Consider the following 17,452-nt stretch of genomic DNA (forward strand, 5'->3'; position numbering starts at 1 on the left):
ACCCCTATTATAGTGGTGGAGTCGCAACCATTTTTCAGTAGACTTTTAGCAATCATTGCAGAGTTCGTACCCAAATTTCTACACAAGGGTTTAAGCCACTCACTTCTAGGTAAACGGTAAGCAGGGCAGACATATAAAAGGTGGTCAATATTTTCAACAAAATCTGGGCAAAATGGACACTTGTCTCCCTTGCCAGTTGTCCAGTTGCGGGTAAATTTCCTAAGCGGGAGAGTTTCTACTCAAAACTGGTGAAACAACCTGCTATCTCGGGGTTTTGTAATTAAATCCCAGTAGCCTTCCATCCGGGGGTCATCTTTAAAGTCCAAAAAAGCTCTTGTCAGTGAAGAACCACCCATGATGGAATGCCTCCGGTTTTTAATTAGATCCCAGAATGCTGCTTTATATAATACTTTCATTGGGAATACAGCTGACTCTGGGGACACCCATAAGTCCCGCATCCCCATCTCAATAGGTAGAGATTTAATTCTGGAGAGCCATAAAATCTTGTTTGAACGATCCAGACCCCTTATTTCGAGTAAAGCGTTAGCAAATGGGAGTAATTCTGGGACAGTCCAGAGCCTTCTCCAAAAAGCCAGCATTCTAAAATGAACAATGTCCTCGATTGCATTGCAACCCAGATCAAAAAGGAGGGGAATACGGGGGGTCGAACTGGGGAGGCCCACAATAGATCTTAAAAACGTATTTTGGGCCAATGTTAAATCAGTTAAATTGCTACAACCCCAGATCTCAGCGCCATAGAGTATGGCTGGTATGATTTTCAGGGTGTACATTTTTACAACTGGAGTTATTGGATTGGTCTGGGAGAGCCTATGTTCCTTTAACAACGCCCCAGCTAGCTGGGAATGTTTCAATGCAAGTAACTTCACCTGGGGGGACCAACTCAATTTTTCTCCAATGGTGATACCCAGATAGGTGAATACATTGGCCTGATCCAGGGGCTTCCCACTCATGTAGACTCTTGCAGAAACAGGCCTCGCCCCATGGAGTACCATACATTTTGTCTTTCCCACATTAATCACTAGCTCATGGTCGCTACAGAACTCCTCAAAACGAGACAGTGCCAACTGAAGGCCCTGCCTCGTTTTCGATAGAATCAGAGTGTCGTCAGCGAAAATGAGCAGAGGTACCCTTTGTCCATCCAACATGGGCGCATCTGTGGGAAAGTTATCAAAGTACGGTACCACCCCATTAATAAATACTGAGAAAAGTGTTGAGGCCAGGACACACCCCTGACGAACACCGAGCGGGATTTGCTTCAGGGTACCAGGTGGCATGGTCCACCAAGACCAGGATGTACCTGTTGCCCATGGATGTCTTGGGGTCCAGAGGCCCCACAATGTCAATGCCCACTCGCTCGAATGGGGTACTAACAACTGGAAAGGGCTGGAGTGGGGCCTTGATCTTCCCCCAACTCTTCCCACTTGCCTGGCATGTCTCACAGGTTCTGCAATAAGTATCTGAGCTCTTGCGCATCTGGGGCCAATAAAAGTGGGTGACCAGCCTCTGAAAGGTCTTGGTCCATCCAATTTAAGCTTAGCCATCTCCATATTATGCCGCCTATCTCTCTCTCTGTCCTCCATCTCTTCTGGAGTCAGACCCCTTGAGGACACACTAGTGCCCAGGCTGGAAACTGCTTTATCTCCCACCAAATCTACCACTTCATCCTGCTGCTCTCCTGCATTTTCTCCCCCCTCCACAGTCTCTTCCATATTCCTAGGGGCATCCCGGGCTTCTAACCAGGCCTTCAGCGCCTTGTCATACTCTTCCCTTCTAGTGAGACCTGTGATAGCGACTGTGAAGCGTTTCCAAAAATATTTGAGCTGCTTGGCATTGTAGGTTTCTAATTTCTCTTCTTCCCAGGAGAGATCCTCAGAGGCATTGGATCTGGGCTTGCCCATTGTACCAATAACTGGCAATAACAATCAAAAATAGAATCAAAACCTCAAAAAACGTACATGGTTATGTTATGGTCTGCCCCCACTAGTAGTGTACACTATAATTGCTCTATGCGATCATAAATGCAAGTCCAGATCCTCACCGCTGACCACCAATGTTAGAAATGGGAGTCTCTAGTTGGCAATGGCTGGCCACTGTCCAAGTAGGGACCCTTCTTCCCAAGTCAGAGTAAGCAGACTACACCCTTTGACAACCCCTGCTCAACCCGGTGGTAACGTAGCACGAGCAGCTAGGCTTATCTCAGACGCAGTGTGTGAAGCATTTATGACCATACACAGTAACACAGTGAAGAACACTACAAAGGGACACCACACAAGTAGTTATAAAAAATAAGTATCTTTATATATAGACTTAACACAAGACCAATAACAGTAAAAATCCACAATACTAGAAAAATAGGGTTACTCTTAAAAGGCTGCAAAAATTGTTCAAGGTGTGCAAAGAGGAGTTCAGTTCAAGGCAGTGGTCTCTACGACCCTTTTACTCACAAGATACCTGGATTCTGTAGCAAAGCAACAAAAATGTCGCTAAGGAGTTGTAGCGATGATTTTCCTTACGCTAATCAGCAATGCGTTGAATCCTTGCCGCAAGGGAGGATGATGTGCTGGCTTGTGGGCAGGACAAAGCGACAAACTTCTGCACGCTAAGCCGGCGATGCGATAAAATCCTTGCCGCGAAGGGAGTATGATGCGCCGAGCCTGTTGCATGTGCGATCTTGTTGCGATGAAAGAAAATGGCGCTCCGCGAGGGAGCGACGATCCTGATGCGATGCGATGAAAATGGCGAACGCTCGGCGTCCGCTCTGCGATGTCATGAAGCGATGAACTCGATGCGATGATCTTTGGTTAGCGAGCGTTTTGAGGCCCGCAAACATGCAATGCGACAATCTTCGGGTTAGCGAGCGTTTGGCAGCCCGCAGACAGGTGATGCGATGTTCTTTGGTTTGCGAGCGCTTTCAGGCCCGCCAACATGCAATGCGATAATCTTCGGGCTTAGCGTGCGTTTTCTGGTCCGCAGACAGGTGATGCGATGATCTCCGGTAGCGAGTACTCGGCGGCAGCAGATCGACGATTTTCCTTACGCTCTCCAGCTGCAGCGGCTCGCTAACGGGCGTTAGCGATGATTTTCAGCACTCTCTTCTCCACAGTAGAACTAGAGGCCCTGGAACTCACAGAGGCCTCACCTGCAGATAGAAATCCTCGCTGGGAGGAAACAGGAGGCTGGTGGTGGAGTCTGATGTGCCTGAGACTCCTGCAGGAGGCTAGCTCTATTCTAGCCCTTGGGTGATTGCTGTAGCAAAAATAAAAGTTCCTTCAAAGTCCTTTTCCTCTTCTTCCAAGTCCAGTAGTCTAGTAACCACTGCAGGCCAGTCCAAGAAACAGCACACAAGCACAAGGACAGTCGTTCTCCAGCAGATTCCTTCAGTTACACGGACAGAGGTTCTTCTTGTTGTCCAGGAGCAATACAAATTGTAGGGGTTTCAGCACAGATATTTATACCCCAAAAGTCTTTGTTCTAAAGAGTCACAAGTCACTGAACCCAGCCAGAACCAGTTCTGCCCAGCCCTGGAGCACTTTGTTTACCAGGCTGCATCCTTCCTTTCAGAAAGAGGGGGTCTGCCATCAGACGCACAGTGGAGGTGGAACCAGCATTCACCTTGCCAGGCACAGCCCTATTCAGGTCCAGGAGCTACCCCTCCCCATACTCCAATGCAGATCTCACTATTCAACCCAGGTCTGACTCAGCCTGCCCTGCCCCTCCAAAACCAGACAGCCAATACACATAACAGCAGAGCACACTGGAAGGCTTAGGCAAGAAAATACCTACTTTCTAAAAGTGGTATTTTCAAACACAGAACATAAAAATAAACTTCACTAAAAGATGTATTTTAATATTCTGAGCTCAGGCATACTAAATTTGTTTTTCCACCATGTTCTGTGGGTCAGTTAGGACTATAGGACTTCATAGGCCATTCTGACCTATGAAGAACAGGTAGCCTTACAGTAGTGAATAACGAAATTGGGTGTAATTCACTATCAGGACATGCTATTCACATCAGAGCATGTCCTACCTTACACATACAATGCACCCTACCATAGGGGTGGCTTACATGATGCCAAGGGAAGGTTTCAGGGGCTGGGAAGTGGGTGCACTTCACAGCCAAGATGACAGTTCTAGACTGCACACAGACACTGCTGTGGTAGGTCTGAGACACACTTTACAAGCTGCTTCTGTGGGTGGCGCACACCAGCGCTGCAGGCCCACCAGCAGCATTTGGTTTACCAGCTGAGGCCACACACAGGCCACGCTACTGGGGACTAACAGGTAAACCAAATAAGCCAGTCATGGATATACCAATTCACATGTCAACTTTACACAGGGAGTATTCGCGCTGTGGCACTGAAGGGCAGTGGCACAGCGCCCAGAGCATCTATTACCAGCAAAAACAGAGGAGACACAGCGAAAAATGGAAGGGAGACTCACGCCAATGGTGCCAGGTCTAACACTTTATGATTAGTATGATGTAGTATTCTTATATTCCTTTATATGTATATGGTATTATGCAATAATGTATCTATATGGATGATACTTTTCATATTTGTATGTTCTATGTGGGTGTCTACTGCTTGGTTTTTATGTAAAAAGAGAGGAACAATTTTTGTCTTGATAAAGGTGGTTCATATGGTTTTAATACCACTGAAACATGTCAACGCATTGATTTAACTAAATCTGGTGTAAAAACTGGCATGCCTGAGAGATAAAGATTGGTTTAACGGACACTAATGATAAGCTCCCCAACAGATTAGTCAAAAAACAATAAGTGATAGTGTGTCGCTGTATGCCTTCTTTCTCTTTTATATCCTTTCCTCTCTCCTTCAAGGATTGGTTTTGTTACAGTGATTAAAAAAAGATCCATTGATGATTTATTTTTTGTTGGTCTTAGTAGCGCCATTTTTAATTGTATTGTTGTACTGATTTTAGCTTTGGAAAAGATCTTTTTAAATAAATGGTTTGTAACATAAAGAATTTTATGTAATATTAGACCGTTGTAATGTTGAGAGCTCCATTGAAGACAACGGAGTGCTCCCTGCTTCTACTGACCGGTATAGGCCCGCAGAGCAACATTCCAATGTTTTACAAAGGCCTCTCGGAGCTCGAGGGGATTTAAATCCCCTCGACCTTCGAGAAGCCTTTGCTTAATTTGTGAGAAAATTCTGCCCTCTAGTGACAGAATGTTCTAATAACCTAACCTTATAGCCCTTCGTAGCAAGGCTATACCGGCTATTAAAGTCCCGTCCCTTCTTAAAGTTCTTTGCCTTTGGCTCGGGCCTATAACGCGGGAGCGGGACTTTAATAGGCGGTATAGCCCGCTATGGCGGGCTATAAGGCTATAGTATAGTGCTGGCCATGCTTATCTTTATAATAAAACGTATTTTAACAGTATACATTGTGTTGTGGTACTATAAGTGAAACCGGCATTTTGTGTTAACATATCATTTTGGGCTGGAACTTTGTGTATGTGTGTGAGAGTGCTAAATTGAACTGGATCCAGAGGGAGTTATTTTCTACAGAGTCAGTTACCACTAGTATCAATCAAATAGCGGGGTGAATAGGAAAAAAAAAGGATGACTTTCTCACAATGTCAACAAAACAATTTCAGCACTTCTCCTTGACCATGGGATGGGTTAGATACCGTACAATATTATTTTTGACATGCTTGGTGTCAACCCCAGAGTTGCAGTCAATTTCATAGTAGAATTGAGCAGGATATTCCTTAATTGCATCAAGGAATGTATCCAGTTCTACATATTCTACCTATAAGTCTACATAACATATTAATAACACAACAGCTCTTTGCAGAGCCACCCTTACTCTCTGGGAGTAAGGGGGGGGGGGACAATTTATCATTTTTTTAAAATGATATATTGCCTCCCAACCTCCCTCTCAGAAGGGTAAGTGAGAAACAATCAGGACAATTCACAGTGACAGAACTTCACTGTCTAAAGAGACTGACCTGGAGGGAGGGGAGGGGGGTCTTTCTGTGTTCCTTTTCTTGTTGTCTCTTTAAGCCAGATATACAGATCTACAGCCGGATTGCAATCCGATGAATGTAAGCCACCTACTGGCCTGTTGCACTTGATTTTGAAATACAATAAAAGAAATTTAAACATAAAGAGACTGACCTGTCCGTAAGGGGTTATATACAGAGTAAAGACCAAGAGCACCAGGGCCTAACCTCTCACACCTGATAAATTGCCCACATCTCTAGAAGACAAAGGGAGGGCATAGTAGGGGTTTGGCCACGTAATAGGGTTTGGGTGTCTGGGGGAGTGGGCTCTCTTTGAAGATTTCTATACAAGGGAAAACCAATGTGCAGTAGGGGCTTTTCCAAATGGGGCTTGAGTGTTTGGATGTATACGGATACCATGACAGATTTCTCACATGCCAAGATTAACAATCATCAGGAACCAACCACCGTCACAGACTAGCAGTGTCACACTAGTAACAGCACTATCGCACCCTTCAAAGAGTACCAGCTGCACACTATCAGGGACACTTCATGACACACAGACTAGCAGTTCCAAGTTGCTGACAGTAAACACTTGTTCCTCAAAAATGCACTTAAATATTACTGACTGCCTCCTCACACTACTGGCAGGCTAACAGTCATGACTATTAGATACTGTCAAAACTGCCAGCACTATCCTACCGTCATACATTAGAAATCCCACACCACTGAGGGCTCTCGCACAGTCTTCACAGACTAACAATCTCATTTGGCCAACAGCAGTTTCAGACGCCTCACAGAGAAGCTTCATGATGCTACAGACAGCAATGACTCCTCCCACAGAATAGCAGCCATACATATTGGATGCACTTGTGTACATTTCACAGACTTGCAGACGTACATAACAAACAGCACTTTCACAACCATCAGAGTAGAAGTCAAAAGTACTGGAAGCACTGTCACCCAAGTGAGACTAGCGGTCCCACACTACCACCAGCCGTCACAACCCTCAAAGACTAGCAGTCTCACACTGCCAAAAACACTCTCATCTCTCTGGCAGACTAGACTTCACATACTACTGGAGTCATTCAAACACACATTACAGACTGGGACTCACACACTACCCATAGCACTCTCATACCACTCACAGGCTAGAAATCGCACAGCACTCACAACAGTCGTGGAACCTTCACAGAATAACACTCACATTACCGACAATACTTTACCGCCCCCTCAGACGAGCTGTAGCACACTAATGTCAGCTATCACGGCTCTCATACTATATTAGAGGATCCTTTAAAGTGCCAACACAGTGCAAAGACAAGCAGGCACATAAGCGCAATTGTGCATAATTGAGTTTGCATTGCATCCCACTACAGCAAATGCTTGTCTCTGGCGTAATGTAATGTAATAGGCTATTTGTACAACGCGACTGTCACTCCGAAGAGAATCCTGGCGCTGAACAGAACCCAGATAAGAAGGCATAGCTTGTTAACTGCTGGAGGTAAGAAGGAGACATCATATCAGAGTTTTGCAAAGAGCGTCCGATGCAGACAAAATCAATGTTTTTAGAGCTTTCCTAAAGAGGGTCTCGGATTTGATCTGACGAAGCTGAATAGGAAGTTTGTCCCACCCTTTGGAGCCTATCACTGTGAGTTATTTTCCTCCCTTCAAGGCTAATCTAAAGGTTCGTATTTTCAACAGGCTAGCGTTTGACGATCTTAGACTCCAAAAGGGAGTGTAGGGCATAAATCTAGTTCAGAGATATTGAGGGCCCAATGAGTGGCATCCTCTAAAAGTAATGATGAGGACCTTGAACAGGACACGTTTATGGATTGGCAGCCAGTGAAATGTTTCTAGAGCCGCTGATGCCGATGACCTCCTAGGCCATTGCAGCACTAAGCGTGCTGCCACATGCTGGACCATTTGAAGCTTAAGTAGGACCGATTTATAGGCACCTGCATTGAGGCTGTTACAATAGTCCAGTCTTGACGTAATTAAAGCGACGGCAACTGTCTGTCTGGCTGAAATTGGAAGCAGATCAAAAGATTTTTTTAGAGTTTTTATAATATGAAAACAGGTGCCAGCAGCTGCCAGTGCTTGCTGTTTAAAAGAGAGAGTGGCATCAAGTTGTATTCCCAGGTTTCTAACCACGTTTACAGTGTTTGGCGGAGGGGTGGTATTAGCTGGCCACCAGAACTTGGGAGAGAAGGAATTCTCTTGGCCTAATGGTGAAGTTTCTGTTTTTTCTGAGGTACACTTAAGGTGGCTTGAATTCATCCAGCTGAAAGTAGCGGTGAGACACAGGCGTGGATTTTCTTCCACCTGAGTGCTGTTGTTTTCCAGAACCAGAATTAGCTGCGTATCGTCTGCATATGAGAGAGTCTCTATATCAAAGGGCGATATCAGCCTAATCAGTGGAGGCATATAGGCATTAAAAAGAGTGGGGCTAAGGCTCGACCCCTGAGGTACCCCAGAGATCATTGTATTGGCGTAGTGTGATCACTTGTCTGCGATTCTGCAGAAAGTTCTTTATCCAGACTGTGCCAGAGATGCCAAAGGATACAAGATGGTCTAGGAGAATAGCATGAGAGACCGTGTCGAAAGCAGCCGACAGGTCTAACAGCACCAAGACTGCTCTTTTTCCCTGGTCGAGAGCTGCTTTTAGGGATTCCGCTGTGTACAATAAAGCAGATTCTGTGGAATGTTGGGCTCTGAAACCAGATTGATTGGAGTGAAGCAGACTTGCTTCCTCAAAATATGTGGTAAGTTAAGTATTGACAAGTTTTTCTGTTATCTTACTAAGACATGGTAAGAGAGAGATGGGGCGCAGACTGGAGAGGGTGGTGGGGTCCGCAAGTTATTTCTTTTGTAATGGCCTTACTACTGAAAGTTTTCAATCTGCCGGAATCTTGGCGGTTAATAGGAAAGTGTTTATTATATTATTTATGATGGAGTTGACAATGTCTATGAGAGCATGTAATAGTATAGGGGGACAGGGATCGAAAGGGGAACCTGATTTGATAGTTTGGATTGCCTGACCCGATTCTTGCAGAGTGATTGGCTTGAAGATTTGCACTGTGTTCTTGGAGCTTGTGCAGCACTTGCGGTGCTTGGTCAGTAGATGTCAGCACAGGCTGTCATAAATTGTGTCCATCACATTACAGTCAGTCAAAAATCTTTATTCGGCTTAATGACAGCCATAAAAGAACAAATAAAACATTATTTTATCAATAATACACATATTAACCCCTTCAGCGCGGCGCGGATTACCGCGCCATGCTGAAGGTTCCGTGCGCGGGCGGGGCCGTGATGGAGCGGTTCCGTCATGCACACAGCGCAACCGACGCGCATGACGGAACCGCTCCGGGGTTAAGATTTTAACCAATTTCAGCATTACGAAGTCGAACTGCAATGGAGATATACTTATTGACCATGAGACAGGTGAATTCATTATTTAAAAGAAGTAGATGACATAATGCAGGTGGACACTTTCTAATATTTAAAAATCTTAATAATGGCTTTAAAAAAGTGTGTCTGGGGTAAAGATACAATTTACAAAAAAACATAAAGGGCAAAGTGTGTTATGCAGAAATTGAATTGCATGGACACGGTTCTAATTTGGCATCACAATATGCATCGCGTGGGTACGATACCAGTAAATGAGCAATACCCATCCCGAACCTGATCAAATACAACATCTTTGCTTGATTAAAATAAAAAGAAAGATAGGATTCAATTTGTGGGAAGCTAATTAACAGTGAATGCTCAACGACCCTTTTTTTTACCATCTCTTGGCTATCTCTTTCATGCTTCAGAAGTAAAAGAAAATCACTTTTAAGCTTGGCCTTAGGAATTGCAGATATATTTCCGGGACTGTTAAAACAATCCTGCAATACCAACTTCCCCAATTGTTCTTCAAAGTAAGAGAGCCATGGTATTTTTTTTTACATGATCCAATTTTAAACAATCTAAAATTATGTCACGGTTCAGGACTGGTTCCTCTTTTATCCAGATGCTACGCCAAAGCATCAATGGTGCTAATTGCATACGAAAAGATAATGGTGTAACACCTAATTCATTATGACACATAATAGCAGGGGCGCTTTTAGGTAATGTCAACACACGTTTTAACATTAAGTTCTCGGCTCTTTGAATTGAGTTTATCTCTTTGAATAGATTAAAATAACTAGTTTGTTTTTACATTTCCTGGTGTTTTGGCCTTTTTTTGTTGTTGAAAATATTACAATATATTTGTCTTTTTATCACATATACAAAATATGAAGTGGTGTTTAGTAGCTGAAATTATTCTTAAAAGACTAATGCTGTGTTAGTTTACAAAAAAATATGTTTTGCTCCTGTCTTTAAACACCAGTATCTTCCGACCGAATACCTTATTTCTTAAATATAGTATGGCGCGAGAGTCAGGAGGGCTCTATCGCAGCTTTAATAAACAGATAGATCCGAAGGCTGACTCACAGTATTTGAATAATTGCGTGTTTCGGCGTAAATTAGATTATCTTCCAGTTTATTGCCCTAATTTAACAACATTATTTCCGACGATATTTCCACACAAATCATCAATATTTGATGTTATATAGCAGTATATACTATTTTCAGGCCGGGAGAAGACACGAGAACCCGTCACTTCCTGGTGTACCACTTTAGAATGCTCCTGGCTGTCCCTACTGGTTACAGGTTACAGTCCCTGGAGGGTAAGCTTTTGGTGTTCTGTAGAATAGCTCCATATTTGGGCCAACAACTAAAAACACACAAGAGGCATAAACGTGCACCACTAAAGTTCTGGCAGCACAGTGCCGTTCAGGAGGATTCCATTTGCATTCGCTCTAAGCTAGGCAAAGCACCGGCAGGTTTCCCTTTATAAGCTTCTCTCAGCACATCCTTGACCACTGACACACGAGGCAGTTTATTTCTAACCTCACAGAACCAGTCACAGCGTTAATTATCGGGTTCACGAGAAATATGTCTCTGTCTTTACAAACATTACTTTTGCTGACTGTATTATCCTGTACGTTTATTTACTCTCTTTACTAAAACTTCACAAGTCAGTTTATTCTTTACTAATAGTGATAATAAAATCTGTAATTTGTTGCTGTTTTGCAGGTGTCCAGTCACAGGTAGCTCTGACCCAGTCGGGGTCGGAGGTCAGAAAGCCAGGGGAGTCCGTGCGGCTGAAGTGCCCTGTGAGTGGGTTTGATGTTAACAGCTACTGGATGAGCTGGGTCCGGCAGGCTCCGGGGCGAGGTCTGGAATGGATGGCGCAGTATTATTCTAAGGCCAACCCCCCACATTATTTCTCGGATGCAGCGAAAGGTAGATTCACGCCCTCCACAGACAGTTCTACTTTCTATCTGCAAATGAACAGCCTGAAGACGGAAGACACTGGAGTTTATTACTGCGCACGGGACGCACATCAAGGGAAGTGAGGCAGCGCTCAGCACAAAAACTACCAACCACTGAAAGTACATGATGCAGCTCTACTGAGGCATACACAGACAGTCCAGCAAACATCTCTATTGAGGACTCCGATGATGCTGGAATGGAGAACTGTGCTAAACAAGCTCATCTGCTGAAACCTCAGTGAAGAGCTGTACAGTGCAGCGCCATCTTCTGGCAGCCGAGTGACAGCAGTACTCTGCGTGGGTCTGCGAATGGTCTAAGTAACACGTGCTCGCTAGAAACAGCAAAGATTTCTGAAGATTTCCCGAAGCAAAACATAAAAAGATATTTAGGACCAAGAGGCCCGAAAAATGATTTCCGGCCCAACCCTGAGATCAAGCAGGCATGCACCGGGTTTTAGGGCTCAGCTGGTGACCACTTTCTCACAATTCGCCTCATAGACATAGAATGAACCTGTCGTCAGTTAACAGTAAGTCAAAGTAAAATAAAGGGCCATTCAGTGTAGAGAAAATATACCGTTCACTTTCCCCACTCCTGCTTGCCAATACTCAACAGTAATAGATATTCTAAAATGCTGCTTGCCTGATGGTCTCTGCATGAGATCTGTGTTGACATCATTTAGTGGATGGGTCATTGAATGCACAAGGGGCTCCTGGTCTGATAGTCTTTTCAAACCAAGAGAGTGCAGCTCATTTCACTGAAGGAACTGCACTCTACTGTGTATCAGAGTAAATAATAGAGAAGGGTTTATAAATTGCGGTATGCGATGGCGCCCACTAGTGTGTACGTAAGAGTTCAGAAAGTCAGGTATCTAACGGTGCAAAAGGACGGGGGAAAAAAACCCTGAACCCCCTCAGTAGACCGAAGTCTGTGACAATTGAACATAGGTTGCCTATGCACACGTTCACATGTAATACTGTATAATTACAATCAGTAATGGAGAGAACACAAATTCATGAAAACAGTCGATAATTCCAGTAGAACGTATCTTTCTCGTTTTTAATATGGATCTGTTGCCCAGCCAACACGTGTTTCGTCAGGGTATAAGCCCACGACTTCTTCAGGGCTACAAAAACGTATAATAATACAGTGTAAAAACACTAATGCAGAAGCATCAAAAAGTCACAAAGTGAATTACACGACACTGAGACTGTGAAGAAGTGTACCACTACCCAAGTGACAAAATTGTTCCATAATTGAGAAGAGCGGGCATATGTACCAGCAGAAAGCAAGTGAAAACGCCACTGTGTCGGTGCTAAACAGTTAAGTGCAGATGATAAAACCGGAAGAGGTTATGTTACAATAAATGACACAACCCCGAGTTAGTTTTGTCAGCTCTTAGTGTATTCCAATGTTTGTTCATGCTTTTGGTCAGAACTTCAGTTTTATGGTTGTGGTTCGTGATAAGTCTGATTGGTTGAGTTAGTGTATTAGCTGGTCTTCTAGTCTTGAGTGTTTCTGTACGTGGAAGACCCAAAATGTGTTTTTCTGCCCTGTCTAAGGTAGTTTGTTGATAGTCTCGAGCCTTAAACCTGTTTTTCATGGAATGCATGCAGGAGTGAAATTCTCTATCTTCACTGCAAATTCATCTCGCTCTGGTGAATTCACCGAATGGGATAGCCCTAATCTGGTGCATAGGATGTGCACTAGTGGCATGCAACACAGCATTGCACGCAGTGGACTTGCGATGTAATTTACTATGTATCATGCCATCCGTGAGGTACAACTCTATGTCTAAAAAGACTAGTCCTACTATGTTGATGGGTAAATAGGACTCCCAGAGTATTAGACTCCAAAAAACTGTAGAATTCATGTAGTAAGGGTTCTGTGCCAGACCAAAGTAATAAGCAGTCGTCAATGTACCGCCCCCAGTAGACGATATATTGACTATAACGACTACCCATATCTCCCCATAGCCATTTTGCCTCAAAGTAACCCATAAAAAGATTAGCAAAAGAGGGCGAGAATTTCGAACCCATGGCTACTCCTCATGTTTGTTTATACCACTGGCCCTCGAACAAGAAACAGTTGTTGGTGAGAAGGAGTTCAGTCATGGACAGTAACATTCTCGTGTGTTGCCATTGTGTGGCTGGAAGCTTTCCGAAATGCCATTCCATTGCTTGCATACCTAATCTTAGGTCAATGTTGGTGTAGAGAGAGACTACGTCTAATGAGGCTAAGATAATGTCATCTTGCCAGGTTAAATCAGTCAACAGGCTGAGAATATGTTTGGTGTCTTTGATATAGGCGGGAAGATTTTGAACCAAGGATTGTAAGAATAGGTCCACATATTCAGCCAGGGGATAGTTTTCTTAATCAAATTTCTCAAAAGAGTAACCTAGCATTTTTTCCTTGGTCTTATGATAAAACCCTATCCCACAAAGTCATACTCCCAAACTTTCCAGGATGATATCAGAGAATCTTAACTTAAATGTTATTATTAGATCTGGGGGTGTCTAGTTGGCAGAGGTAGGTACCTTTGACCAAATAGGGACCCTTGCTTCTAGTCAGGGTAAGGGGGATACACACTTTAGATACCCACTGCTCACCCCCTTGGTAGCTTGGCACGAGCAGACAGGCTTATCCCAAAGGCAATGTGTAAAGTATTTGTACCACCACACCAATTTAGAAGAATAAAATATCTTTATCTAAACTAAACAAGACCAAAACGACAAAAATCCAACATACAAAAACGCAGTAGAATGTCTTTAAAGAGGTTGTTGCAAAAATAAACTTGTAGATGATGAAATGCGACACTTTACTCACAAAGTTCCTGGGATGCATAACGCAAAACAAACAAAAAGGGTCGCAGAGAAGGCGATGTGTCTGTTCTTCCTGCGCTCCGGCTCTGGTGCGGCAAGATGGCGCCTCGATGCGTTGCGACGATCCGGTGTGATGCGAGAAAATGGCGACTTCATTGCGATGCGACAAGATAGAGCCGATGCGTGCATGAGCGACGGCCATGCGGTGAACTTGGTGGTTTTCTGAGCCGCGACAGTGATGGAGCAAGGTTTCGTATAAGAAGAAACTTGCTCGTATGCAATTCTCTCGAATAACCTGTAACATTATAATCGACATGTTTATGAGTACTAATTTTGCATTACACTTTACATATTGTATCTAGGGGAAGCTTTTCTATGTATTCTACTAACCAGTAACCCGAGTGGCCTTAAAGTGGCTGCCAAAAATGCGGGAACTCTTCTGCGCATGCGTCTACTGCATCTACGTAGTATGACGTCTTCTGTCGCTTGGTGGGAAATCTTTGCAGCAATAGCTTTTAACATGGCTGCTCAAAACCCTCGCATTACGCACATGCTGTGATGAAACTAACCTATGCAAGTTCTACTAAGCCATTAATGCAAAGAATATATTAAGTAAATGGGTTTAGAGTAGAAGTAAGTGGTATACAGTGAATTCATTTAATTTCGTATTCTAACATAATTTTCTCTGACTTTATTAATAGCTCACATTTGGGCCTTGGAGGGTGCCCGATGTCCCTATCCTTTGCGACAACTACGTATGCGTCCTACATACTTGTCCTGAGACCAATGAAGTCATTGAATGGCTGCCTACCCATGTGCCCAGCAAGGACATGAGAAGATCAACTTCTGACCCTATGAGAGGAAGAAACGAAACATTGTATTACAGATTTATCGATCCACATATGAAATGCTTGTGGGAATAAAGCTTGTGGGTATTACAATTAAGGGGCGGGGAAGGAGACAATAGAACTAAAGAAAGTTATTGCACTTAATATGGTGTGATGTCCTCACGCCACTGCCTGGCCCAATCAAATTGAGGGGTGTACATAGAATTGAAACATTTGGGAATGGATCATACATTTGAATTGGTATAACAGAGGTAAGTTCTAGTTAGTTAGACACAGTTGACCCACTTGATGCTGATGCTATGCTGAGATGCTGCCCGAATTTGCTGCAATCTGATTGAAGAATCCAACACTAGGGAAAAATCGCGGAACAACCGAGGAGGCACATCTAGGAAGGGGTCCGGACGAGCCCAAGGCGGAGAGAGTAGCACCAGAGAGGGGTTTAACACTGGCATTACACTAGAAGAGGTCTCCTTCCCGGTCCTGAACCTGTCCTGAATCCTTGATACTCCGATGTATAGGTCCTCACACCATTCTAGGTAAACATAGCTCTGTGGGGTTGTGCTTCGTATTTGCTCTCTGTTCTTTTCTCTCCTCAGGTACTGTCATCATAAAGATTCTAGCTAATAATGATATTAAGCTAACTGTATATTCTTACCTGAATTTGGTGTACCTACTTGTATTCTGACTAGACTCACAAAAATTATTAATTCAGATAAACCTTTAAAACTCCTACTCAGTCTGTTGTTCTTTGAATAAAGGTTAAATGTATTATTATTTCCTCCCTATTCTAAACTACTACCAGATTTTTTGACAAAGTACATTTACTTAGGAGACAGGGATGGTAAGAATGCTGGTGTAAAGGTTCTCTGAGGTAAATCAAAATTGATGACCAGCGGATATTTGCTAGCTCATTGAATGTATGAATGTATATGGGCCCAAATGAGTGTTGTGTGTATGTATGTATAGAGCTGGTAAACTCTTCTGCATCAACAGGCCCTGCGACATGCTTCTCCGGTGATGAGACGACACCCTCGGTGACGGCGACACGCTTCTCTGGTGTGGTGGCGGTGATCAGCGGTGGTGCGCTTCCTCAGCGATGCGATGGCCCTGCGACACGCTTCTCCGGTGATGCGACGCCACCCTCTGTGCGGCGGCACGCTTCTCTGGTGATGCGACGGCGAACAGCGGCAGCGGCGACATGCTTCCTCGATGATGTGACAGCAGCTGCGGCGTCACAATTCTCTCTCGTTGCATCACGCTTCCACATCCAACAGCAAAAATGCCTCACACACAGTTACAGGGCCTCCTGGCAGACTGGAACTCCCAGCAAGGAAGTTCGGGGAAGCTGGGGGTGAAGTCCTTTTGTGTCTGGGACTTCAGAAACAGGAGGCCAGCTCTTCTCAGGCCCTTGGAGACTTTTCTTCAGAGGGACACAGTACACAGCAAAGTCCTTTAGATCTCTCCTTAGTAGAAACAGCAAACTACAGGCCAACCCCAGACACACAGCAAGGGCAATACTTCTCCTCAGTCTCTTCAGCTGATCTTCTTTGGCAGGGATTCCTCTTGATCACTGTGGTTGGGAGTTCTCAGCAGTCGGTCACCCCTCCCTTCTCCGGTGCTAAAGTAGTCCCAAACTAAATTAGTCCCAAACTATATAGATTTGTAGTTCTGGTTTCTTTTTAGAGATTCAGGGGTTTACTCATTGGCATAAGTGTGATCTTGCAAGTAGTAATAGGCAGTCAGTATAGGATAAATATAACGCAGGTGTGGGGCCCTTCACGGCAGACTCCTTGTCTCTCTGCTCCCAGCTGCTTCCACGACCCTCCTGGGCCGTGGTGTTGGGAGACCAAGCCTCCTTGTCGTCGGGGAGTGCAATGGTCCCGGGGGCAGCGCTCCTGGATCTGTTTTCCCTCGCTGACTCCTCTTTGCTGGTGCGTGGCTCCCGCTCTGTTCCTCCGACGTGCACCTACTCGACGTCCTCCTTTGCTTCCCTCGGGGTCGTGTTCTTCTGCCTGTCCTTCGGTCCGGCTTCGGTCGCGTCCTCCTCCTCTTCCCGCTCCGACACAGCTGAACCCCATTCCGGATGCCTGCTGTGCTTTTCAGCCGTCTTTGGCACTGGTTCCGTTTCAGACACCAGAGTGTCAACCCCATTTCCTGTTTCTGTTTCGGCGGCAGCCACGTTGGGTCGGACACCATCACAATCACGAAGTAGTCTAACTTTCAGGGGTTTCAGTTCTCATATTTATACCCCAAAAGTCTTTGTTCTCTATATGTGAGGGGTCCTGGACCCAGTCCAAACCAGTTCTGGGGGCACTCTGCCAGTGCACATCTTCTTCCTTTGTGAGTGTGGGCCAGGGTCATCAGACACACCGCAGGAGGTGGAGCTAGCATTGTGGAAGGCAGACACAGCCCTATTCAGGCCCAGGTGCTCCTCC

This window comes from Triturus cristatus, chromosome 1_1, assembly GCF_964204655.1.
Source record: "Triturus cristatus chromosome 1_1, aTriCri1.1, whole genome shotgun sequence".
NCBI lineage: Eukaryota > Metazoa > Chordata > Amphibia > Caudata > Salamandridae > Triturus > Triturus cristatus.